The sequence below is a fragment of the Asparagus officinalis genome, chromosome 10 (genome assembly GCF_001876935.1).
Source record: "Asparagus officinalis chromosome 10, Aspof.V1, whole genome shotgun sequence".
Lineage (NCBI taxonomy): Eukaryota > Viridiplantae > Streptophyta > Magnoliopsida > Asparagales > Asparagaceae > Asparagus > Asparagus officinalis.
In genome coordinates, this window is record NC_033803.1 from 57,285,711 (window position 1) to 57,297,350 (window position 11,640).

Here is an 11,640-nt window from a genome sequence, read left to right on the forward strand (position 1 = left end):
TTTTTTGTTTAAGAATTTCTAGTATGTTTTTGGTTTTAGGATTTTTATATATATGGAACGATTGGAAGAGAGAATGAGCAGCGAATTTGGGATATTTGCAGCACAGAAAAGATGTATTTTCTGAGCTATTGGTTAGGGTTATATTTATAGAGAATTAGAAATTTGTTTGTGAGATTAATTAGTGAGTTCGAGTGATTTGTAATCTCAGTTTGTACTCTTCTTCTCTATTAGTGAAAACTCCATCCCCTTCCTGCCCTATGGACGTAGCCAACTTGCCAAACCATGTTAAAATTGGTTGTTTGAGTTTGTACCGTTATTTTGATTGTGTTTGGCTTCTCTCGGCATTTGTTTGATTTGGTCTCTCGAAGCACATCGGTTTGGTTTTGGCTTCCGCCGCGCACAACACAAGACACCAGTTAAAAAGTCAAGAATACAAAGAGATGCAACAATCGGTGCACCGAACAGGATTAATAAAAACATTTAACTAAGTAGCTACAACCTCCAAATGATCAATAATGATTTATAGACTACGTGAAAAAACATTTAACTAAGTAGCTACAACCTATAGATGATCAGTAATGATTTATAGACTACGTGAAAAAACATTTAACTAAGTAGCTACAGCCTACAATGATCATTAATGATTTATAGACTACGTGAAAAAACATTTAACTAAGTAGCTATATTAAAAAAAACATTTAACTTAGTAGCTACAGATGGTCAGTAATGATTTATAGATTGTTGGATTTTTTGGTCAAAACCGCTTTCCAAAATAAGTTTTTAAACTATATATATATTAACTACAAATACTTTTCATAAATGCTTAGTAGCCTAGTGGAAAGTTAAATGTTTTTGTGTTTCAAAAGGTCTATTGTTCGAGGCTTGCCAACGGCAAGCCGAGAAATGTTTTATTTGAATTAATCAATCATAAGTTCTCGTGAGCCGTGGGCCAATGGGCCGGGGATCGGGGTTAATCGGGCTGAGACGCTAAGTGGCACTTTGTTAGGAGCACGGAGGCATCGGGGCGAGGCGTTGCCTGCCACTATGGTCGCCACGAAGGTTGCCTCACAGGCTACTTCGCAACATGCGGATGAGCTACGCATTCGCACGAGGGTGGGACTCTAGCATTCTCAAAGTCAGACGAGGTTCGTTTGATTCACAAGATCAGACGAGGTTCGCTTGTCATACGAGGTTCGCCTCTTTGACAAAGTTCACTCGTTCGACGAGGTTCGTTTGTCACACGAGGTTCGTCTGTTTGACGATGTTCGCTCGCTTAACGAGGTTCGTCCGTTATACGAGGTTCGCCTGTTTGACGAAGTTCGCTCGTTCGACGAGGTTCGTTTGTCACACGAGGTTCGCCTGTTTGACGAGGTTCGTCTATCATACGAGGTTTGCTTGTTTGACGATGTTCGCTCGTTCGACGAGGTTCGTTTGTCACACGAGATTCGCCTGTTTGACGAGGTTCGTTTGTCAAACGAGATTCATATGATTTGCTGAGATGTGACCCTCGCGTTTCGTAGCAACGCGTCCATTGGTTGTCTCGTATTCAGGAGTTACTGTATGCAACAGTTACAACAATATTTAGAGTAATTTAATTCTTTGATGTTACAATCTTAATTGCCATTTAGAATTGTAATAGTCACATTAATTGCAAGTGACTCTTGAGCTGGCCTTAGAGGCCTATAAATAGAGCCATTGGTCATCTTTTGAGAGACACATGCGAGCTTAAAAAACGAACGTCAGATCGACGTTGTTGTTGTTGTTGTGCTGCTGCTGTAGAATCTGTGCCCGTAGGAACTTATCTTTAAACTGAAAGGTTTTGAACCGAAAGGTTCTGAAATCGAGGAGATCTTTGCCTTGATCGAAAGATATTATAGATCGAGGAGATCTTGACAGTACTGGGTGGGTGCACACCAGACTACTATATTGCTGTTCCTGGAAACAGTTTGGCCTTGGGATCCTTGCATCGGAGTAGGCCAAATATTGTTTTAAGCACATGGTTTCACAAACGCACAACAGTTAACTTGAAAAAGTTTAAAATTACAGTACATCATTATTTACTGTTTAATTCCAGATTTAACCATAATTTATAATAATCTTAAAGCAATATTTTTGATCTACAATGGATCCTGTGAGGACTCTTAGAGTGGACTGTCTCAAGTTAGAAAACTTTGATAGATCTAACTTTAACGCATGGCGTCGAAAAGTGATTTTTGGGATGCAACTCCTAAAAATCTACTATGTGGTTTCTGAAGAGAAATCTGACTTTGGAGAAGACTCTGAGTCTGAAGCTTCTTGGGCTAAAGATGATCATTTCTGCAGGAGTTATCACCTTAACTGCCTGGCTGATTATCTGGTAGATGCTTACACCAATAAGCCCTCTGCAAAGGAAATTTGGAATGCTCTAGAGGAGCAATACAAGGATAAGGAGAAGCTTTCCAAGTCTCACCTCATTGACAAGTTTCAGGACCTCAAATTCGAAGATGACACCGAGATTTTTCCTCAAGTCAAAGAGCTCGAAAAACTTGTTATGAAGCTGAAGGATGAAAAGATTAATCTTTGTCAAACATTCATTTCTGGAGCAATTGTCAATAAGCTTCATCCATCTTGGATGTCATTCTCCACGGACATTCGAAGAAGGAAAAGATAGGTGACTCTGTCTAATTTGAAGAGGTTCATTCGGATCGAGGACGAGATTCAGACTCGCACGAAGAATGAGCTCATAGCTAAGCAGAAGGCGTCTGCTAACATAGTAGTTACTAACTCTGAGAAGGGTACCAGTTCTTCTTCTAAGAAAAAGAAGTCTTTTAACGAAAAAAAAAGAATCATAATGCGAAGAACCTGAATGCTCAGAAGAAAGATTTTAAGAAGAGCGGCAAATGCTTTAACTATGGGAAGCAAGGGCATTTTGCCAAGGATTGCAAAACACCAAAGAATGGAACAACACATAATGTTAATCAACTTGACAATTGTGTGGCTATGTTCTTTCAAGTGGCAACTCCCAACAACATCTTTGGTTGGTGCTTAGATACAGGTACTACTTGTCATGGCTGCTCCAACAGAGATTTGTTCACTTCCTATGTTACTACCAAAGAGAACGTATCAATAGATGATCGTTCTGTGGTTCCTGTTCTTGGAACTGTGACTGTGGTGCTGACTCTTTCTTCAGGGAAGACTCTCACATTGAAGGATGTAAAACATGTTCCCTTAATTGCTAAAAACTTAGTCTCTGGAAGCCTGCTGTGTGACGCCGGTATGAGGCTGGATTTCCAAGGAGGAAATGTTATGTTATCTTTTAAGAAAATATATTTTGACAATGCATATCGTACTGATGGCATGTATAATATCAGTATTATTGTACCCAACTCAATTGTAAATAAAGTATTCCCTTCTGCTTACTCCTCTGTATTATGGCATAATAGGCTAGGACATGTAAATTATAGAAAGTTGTCTAGCATGGAGAAGTTAGGATTACTTCCGAAATGTAGGGGTAACAAACCTGATAAGTGTGAAGTCTTTGTCTAGCATGGAGAAGTTAGGATTACTTCCGAAATGTAGGGGTAACAAACCTGATAAGTGTGAAGTCTATGCGCAAGCAAAGCTGACAAGGAAGTCATTTTCAAGTGTCATAAGGAACACCAACCTATTGGATCTGATTCACTCAGATACTGGTGATTTCAAGAGCTTCATCACTTGAGATGGCATTAAGTACTTTATCACCTTCATTGATGACCACTCTCACTTCTGCCATGTCTACCTGCTGAAATCTAAAGATGAATCATTCAACAAGTTTGTCGAGTTTCGGACTCGAGTGGAGAAGTAGCTTGGACTTCGGGTGAAAAGACTCAGGAGTGACAGATGAGGAGAGTACCGATCTAAGAAGTCGGAGGCATACTTCAAGGAGTATGGAATCATTGCTGAAACTACTGCTCCGTATTCTCTGCAATCTAATAGAATTACAGATAGGAAGAATCGCACATTGACCGAGATAGTAAATTCGATGCTAATCACATCCGATCTACCTACATGCTATTGGGGAGATGCTTTGCTGATGGCAAACTGGATTCTGAACAGAGTACCTTATTCCAAAACTGATAGTACTCCTCATCAGTTATGGTTGGGATATCCAGATCCTTTGGATAGTCCCAAAGTGTGGGGGTGTCTCGCATATGTTCGAGTTCCAGATATCAGAAGGCCTAAGCTCGGACCAAAGGCAAATAGATGTGTGTTTCTTAGCTTTGTTGAAGATAATGATGCTTGCAGGTTCCTTGATCTTGGAATCAACTCCATCATTGAAGCTCGGGATGTAGAATTCTTTGAGAATAAGTATATTAAAGATAAAAGATTATTGCTCAAAGATATAGCAGAGAATGCTAGTACGTCAGATGAACCAGAAGGTTCAGTTTCCCAAGAAACTGAAAGTGTCAGTGATGAAGGAGTTACCGAACCATCTTCCAAGCGTGTCAGGAGACAGATAGATTTTGGAGATGATTTCATCACCTATAATATGGAAGGAGATCCACAGACTTTCTAAGAAGCAATACAGTCAACAGACGCTCTCCTGTGGAAAGGAGCTATAGATGATGAGATGGATTCATTGATCCAAAATCACGCGTGGGAGCTGGTGGATGTACCTGAATGTGCTAGGCCTATCAGTTGCAAGTGGATCTTTAAGAAAAAGCTTCGTCCTAATGGTACTATTGAGAAGTACAAAGCAAGACGGGTAGTGAAAGGATTCTTTCAGAGAGAAGAAATAGATTTCTTTGATATATATGCACCAGTTTGCAGGATCACTACCATCAGAGTACTTATTTCATGGGCGACGATAAAAAGGTTCGTCATACATCAGATGGATGTAAAGACTGCCTTTCTCAATGGAGATCTCACAGAAGAGATCTACATGGAGAAACCAGAAGGACTTGATGTTCCAGCTGGTAAAGTTTGTAAAGTTATTAAGTTTCTATATGGACTTAAGCAGGCACTGAAACTCTGGCATGAGAAGTTTGATGGGGTTGTTCGCAACAATGGTTATCAAGTCAGCGAGTCTGATAAGTGCCTATACATCAAGGTCGCTGAAGGAAAAGTGGTGGTTATCTGCCTCTAGGTGGATGATATGCTCATCGTCGGGAGTGATTTGGAGATAGTAACATCTACTAAGAAATTTCTATTAGCTCAGTTCAGCATGAAGGACCTTGGAACTGCGGACGTGATTCTCGGAATCAAAATGATATACTCTGAAGAGGGTATTGGATTGTCCCAATCTCATTATATCGAGAGCATGTTAAGGAAGTATGACTATTATGACCTGTCAGAACTATTAGTGATGTATGATTATAACAAGAAGTTTTGACCGAATACTAGAAGACCAGTAGAGTAGCTAAGGTACTCAAAGATAATTGAAAGTCTTATATACGCGATGAGCTGCACAAGGCCAGATATAGCATTCGCCGTAGGAATGCTTAGTAGGTTCACAAGTAATCCTGAAAAGCTTCACTAGGATACTGTTTAGAGATTGATGAGATACTTAAAAGAAACTACAGGTCTGGGCCTATTCTACACTGGATATCTGACTGTAATCGAAGGCTATTCAGATGCGAGCTGCTACTCAGAACCAGATGAGTGCAGATCTACTGGAGGTTTTGTCTTCACTATGAGCGGAGCTACCATCTCGCAGAAATCTAAGAAGCAAACTATGATTGCACAGTCATCGATGGAATCTGAGTTCTTCGTACTCTGTGCTGTAGGAGATGAAGCTGAGTGGCTCAGTTGTATTCTCCGAGACCTTCCATTGACAGAATTGCAAGACGTAATTATAATCTATTGAGATAATCATGCAACGAATACTGTGGCAGCGAACTCGTTGTTTAATGGAAAGAAGCGGACCATTCGTCTGAAGCATGGATATTTGAGAGAACTCATTTGCTAAGGAGTCATCCTGATGATTGACGTTCGGTCTTTAGAGAATGTGGCTGATCCTTTGATTAAATGTCTTAAAAAGGACATAGTCGAAAGGACGTCTGCTGCAATGTGTCTCAAAGTTTGTGAGTCTTACAAATACTCACTTTGTTCATCCAATTATTAGTTCAACGCTTACGCTACTAATAATAAAGATAACTGGTTTAAAAGTCAAGTAAGATTTGCAAAGTTTGGTGAGTCTTACAAACACTTACCATTTCGTCAAGTTGTTAGTTCAAAACTTACGCTACTAAAGATAAGATGATTGGTTCAAAAGTCAAGTAAGATTTATAACTAAAATCCTATCATGTAAAGATGTTGGCTGTTAAGCCTTAATAAGTCCAAAGCATTTCGGATGCGGGATGTTGGATAGGTAACATGCCTAAAGGACTCACCGATAATCCTATCATGTAAAAGGATTGGCTGTTAAGCCTTAGTGGGTCTAAAGCATTTCGGATGCGGGGTGTTAGATAGGAAACACGCCTAAATGACTCACCTAGAATCCTATTATGAGAGAGGATGACTCTTAAGCCTTAATGAGTTTAAAGCATTTTGGATGCGAGATGTTTGATAGGAAACATGCCTAAAGAACTCACCTATGCCTGGGTGGAGATATGGCCGTCTCCTATGGTGTCTTGTGGAAAGATACCTAGAGCCCTAGCAGAAACCAGGACAAGTATAGAGCCATAAATGTGCAAAGTCAAAGGTAATTGTGGTTCAAAGTAAAAACTGTCATAGATGAGTTTGTGTTAGACCCTAGAGGGGGGTGATTAGGGTCTTATGCTAATCTAATCCAATTAAATGCCAATTAAAACTAATTAATAAATATATTCTTGCAAGATAGATATACAAAGAGTTATGTGCAAGAATATGCAATATACAAAAGGTGATATATCCTATATGATGAAATATATATGCAAGGATATATAAACTAACACAAGGGTAAACAATATGAACTAGATAGTGGATGATATAGATAATGAGCTAATGACAATGGCGATATAAGATATGAACATAAATATGAATGAACGCCAAAGCACACTCAAACAAGCAATATGATCACGGAGTTCGGACCTTCCGTCCTACGTCTCCGCTCCCCACTCCCGGGGAGAAATCCACTAACACAATCCGGTTTGGAAGTCGGAACTTCTTCTACACACTCGGTTTTCTAGCTAACCGAAAACTCTACAACTCACACTCTTGCAATCACACTCTACACCCACTAAGTGTTGGACCTAGCCGTGTCTCCCTCAAGTGCTCGGTTACAACCTCTCCCTAGACACGTTAACCGACGCCACTCCTCTTGGGACGATCCCCGACTCTCACCACACACTCCTCACTCGGTGTACAAGTGTATTACAAAGTGATTCTCACAGTAAGCACAAATATAACAATTGATTGTTCTCAAAATAAGGTGAGAACTCAATTAAGCACAACTTTTAGTCACAAACCCATAACCCCAAATTACACTATGAATGTAAATACAATAAGCTCTATAGGTTGTGTGTGAACAAAGAGTATCAATAAAACGATTTAAACTAAACTCAATATAAATCTAGCTTATGGAAATTATAATCAACATAATAAATTGCTAGATGAGTTTAGAAACACTTCTCTATAGATGACAAGAGAGAGGGAGAAGAATGATTGCTCAAACACCAAGGATGATCTCCACTTGCTCTTGTGAAATTTGCTCCACAAATCAAACTCTTGTAAATGCTTAAAAGCTTTTTTTAAACAAACACTAAACCCTTAAACAAAACTTGTAAACCTCTTAAAAACTTTTCTCTTGTTAGTTATAGAATTGAATGCAATGGGGGTATATATAGCCTCCCAAGAATTCAGCCAAAAACCTGAGCAAAAGACAAAAACAGCCCCAAGGCAACGATCAAAAAACTAGCCGTTGGAAGCAGAAAACAACATCGTCGGTCGACCGGAAAATTCATCGGTCGACCAAAAATTTTCATCGGTCGACCGGACCGGTCGACCGACAGACTCTCTGTCGCCCAGTGAACATTTGACCTCAGGTTCGGTCGACCGGTGTGGTCGACCGAAAACGGATATGACAGAAAACTGAAAACTGTTTTTCTAATTTTAAAACGCTGTTTAAAAATATCAAATAAATTCCAAAAAATATAAAACTTTGGGGAATGATTATAGACATGATAATAAACATGCTACAATGACTGGTTATCAGAAAGGACTTTCCAAATAAAAAATATCATCATTTTGCAAATATGTTCAAAACCATGAAAACCTGAAAATAGATATTTTGACTTAAACAACATTTTGAAACCTTATGAAATGATCGTATAGACTTGATAAAATATATAACATGTTGTTATGAAGTCTATAACCTAGAAATACCATATTTTCATAAAATTGCATATTCTATGCAATATATACAAAACACTAAATATGATTTCATTAAATATAACTTGTTAAAGACGAAATCATATATAGGCACATAAACGTGAAACAAAATAGTATTTTCCAATTTTATTTATTTGTTTCATATATATGCATAGAAACCAAAACTTATGTATATATATATATATAACTATATATATACGAAGAAACCAATAAATGTGTGTGTATAGATAATTGAGCTTAGAGTATATAACACACATAATATAAATCCTAAACTAAATTACCCAAGCTAGATCTTGATCTTCAATAAGCTCTTCTAGGTAATCTCGCGGATGAAGCTTTAACTTGGATCTTGAACTTTGAATAGCAAGGCTTCACCGACATTCCGCCAACCTCCTTTGGATATGATCGTTGAAGCTCTATTCCATCCATCCTCCAACTACGTTGTTTGTCTACAAAACATAGGAATGCACAAACACTAGACAAACAACATTAGTAATAAATTGTTTGTTAAACATCATCAAAACAAGAAGGCCAACAGTTTGATCTTGTGTGATCGCTGGATTTTAGACATGTGCTGGTTTAAGTCTCTGCGACACCATGCATCTATCTTCTATTCAGTTGGTCTAAGGGGGATTCAAGTCCTTACGACATCTACCTTAGGCATAACGATTGAAACGATGACACCATAACACGACACTAGTTTAAAAACTTGTGGGGATTGTTGGATTTTTTGGTCAAAACCACTTTCCAAAATGAGTTTTCAAACTATATATATTAACTACAAGTACTTTTCATAAATGCTTAGTAGCCTAGTAGAAAATTAATGTTTTAGTGTTTCAAAAGGTCCCTTGTTCGAGGCTTGTCAACGACAAGTCGAGAAGTGTTTTATTTGAATTAATCCCTTATAAGTTCTAGTGGGCCGTGGGCCGTGGGCCGGGGATCGGGGCTAATTAGGCTGAGGCGTTAAGTGACGCTTTGTTAGGCGCACGGAGGCATCGGAGTGAGGTGGCGCTATTTAGCGCCACGTTAGCTGCCACTATGGTCACCATGAAGGTTGCCTCGCAGGCTGCTTCGCAGCATGCAGGCGAGCTGCTCATTCGCACGAGGGTGTGACTCTAGCGTTCTCAAAGTCAGACGAGGTTCGTCTGATTCACAAGATCAGACGAGGTTCGCTCGTCATACGAGGTTCACCTGTTTGACGAAGTTCAGTACTCGTTCGACGAGGTTCACCTGTTTACCGATGTTCGCTCATTCGATGAGGTTCGTCTGTCATATGAGCTTCGGCTGTTTGACGAAGTTCGCTCGTTCGACGAGGTTCATTTGTCACACGAGGTTTGCCTGTTTGACGAGGTTTGCTCGTTCGACGAGTTCGTCTGTCATACGAGGTTCGCCTGTTTGACGATGTTCGCTCGTTTGACGAGGTTTGTTTGTCACATGAGGTTTGCCTGTTCGATGAGGTTCGCTTGTCAAACGAGGTTCGTCTGATTTGCTGAGATGTGACCCTCACGTTTCGTAGCAACGCGTCCATTGGTTGCCTCGTATTCAGGAGTTACTGCATGCAACAGTTACAACAGCATTTAGAGTAATTTAATGCATTGATGTTACAATCTTAATTGCCATTAAGAATTGTAACAGTCATATTAATTGCAAGTGACTCTTGAGCTGGTCTTAGAGGCCTATAAATAGAGCCATTTGGCAGCTCTTGAGAGACACACGCGAGCTTGGAAAACGAACATCAGATTGACGTTGTTGTTGCTGTTGTGCTGCTACTTTAGAATCTGTACCCGCAGGAACTTGCCCTTAAACCGAAAGGTTTTGAACCGAAAGGTTCTGAGATCGAGGAGATCTTTGCATTGACCGAAAGGTCTTATAGATCGAGGAGATCTTGACAGTACTGGGTTGGAGATCGAGGAGATCTTTGCATTGACCGAAAGGTCTTATAGATCGAGGAGATCTTGACAGTACTGGGTTGGTGCACACGTCTTATAGATCGAGGAGATCTTGACAGTACTGGGTTGGTGCACACCAGAGTACTGTACTGCTGTTCCTGAAAACAGTTTGACATTGAGATCCTTACACCGGAGTAGGCCAAATATTGCTTTAAGTACAACATTTCACAAACGCACAGCAGTTAACTTGAAAAAGTTTAAAATTCTAACACATCATCATTTACTGTTTAATTCCAGATTTAACCATAATTTTCAACATAGACTAAGTGAAAAAAGAACAAAAAATTATCAATGAGATACTGCAAGGAATATGCTGCGGGATTTCCAGCTGTCAATTAGCAATATGTCACTTTAAATCACAATATTCACGAATATTGTCAACTAAATTCTATAGGAACTGTTCTTGCGTATGGATAAATTTAAAATTAATTACCTTAAGCATGTACCAACTGTTGGCAAGCTGGTTTTGGCTGGTCAACTATTTTTTCCGTACAAAAATCTTAGAATGCAAGTTGTTTATTGTACTAATATTCATCTGTGAGTACCCATTACTTGCACTACGTGAAAGGATAATGTTAATAAACCTTAGGTTCTAAATTTGCGGAGGGAAAATAAGAAATATATGGGGAAACTTTGTAGCATTTCTATGAGATGTTCAGCTGTCTTATCATCGAATAAGTGTAATAGACTACAAGTTCTATCTGTTACGTATATTGATTGGGACAAATTGGGGCCAAGTGGGAAAATTGTTCCAATGGAACAATTTTATCCCTTTGAGATAATTTGAGTGGGGTAAAGTGAGATAAAGTGGGATAATGAGATAATTTGAGCCTTTGATTTGACAATTCATGTGAGATGATTGATGATGTTGCACCTTATTAAAATATAATTTTATCTATTAATTACTTCTAAATTAACTTATCTAATTGGTTTAGTATATTATTTAGTATATTATTATAATATAAATATTATTTTACTTTATATTAAAATATAATATATTGTACTATACTTACAAATTACTATTATTAATTATTATATTGTATTATATTATATTATATTAGCATGCTATACTATATATAATAATTAATATAATATAATATCAATATATTTAATATAATATTTTAATATAATACATTATTTTATTTATACAAAAATATAATATGTTATACAATAATTACTAATTAACATTATATTAGTATGCTACATTATATAATAATTAATATAATATATGAATAATATATATAATATAATACTTTAATAATATATTATTTAATTTAATATATTATAATATAGTATCATAGGATATAATGTACTTTATAAAATATTATAATATTTTACAATGTAATATTTTTAAAATTTAAAA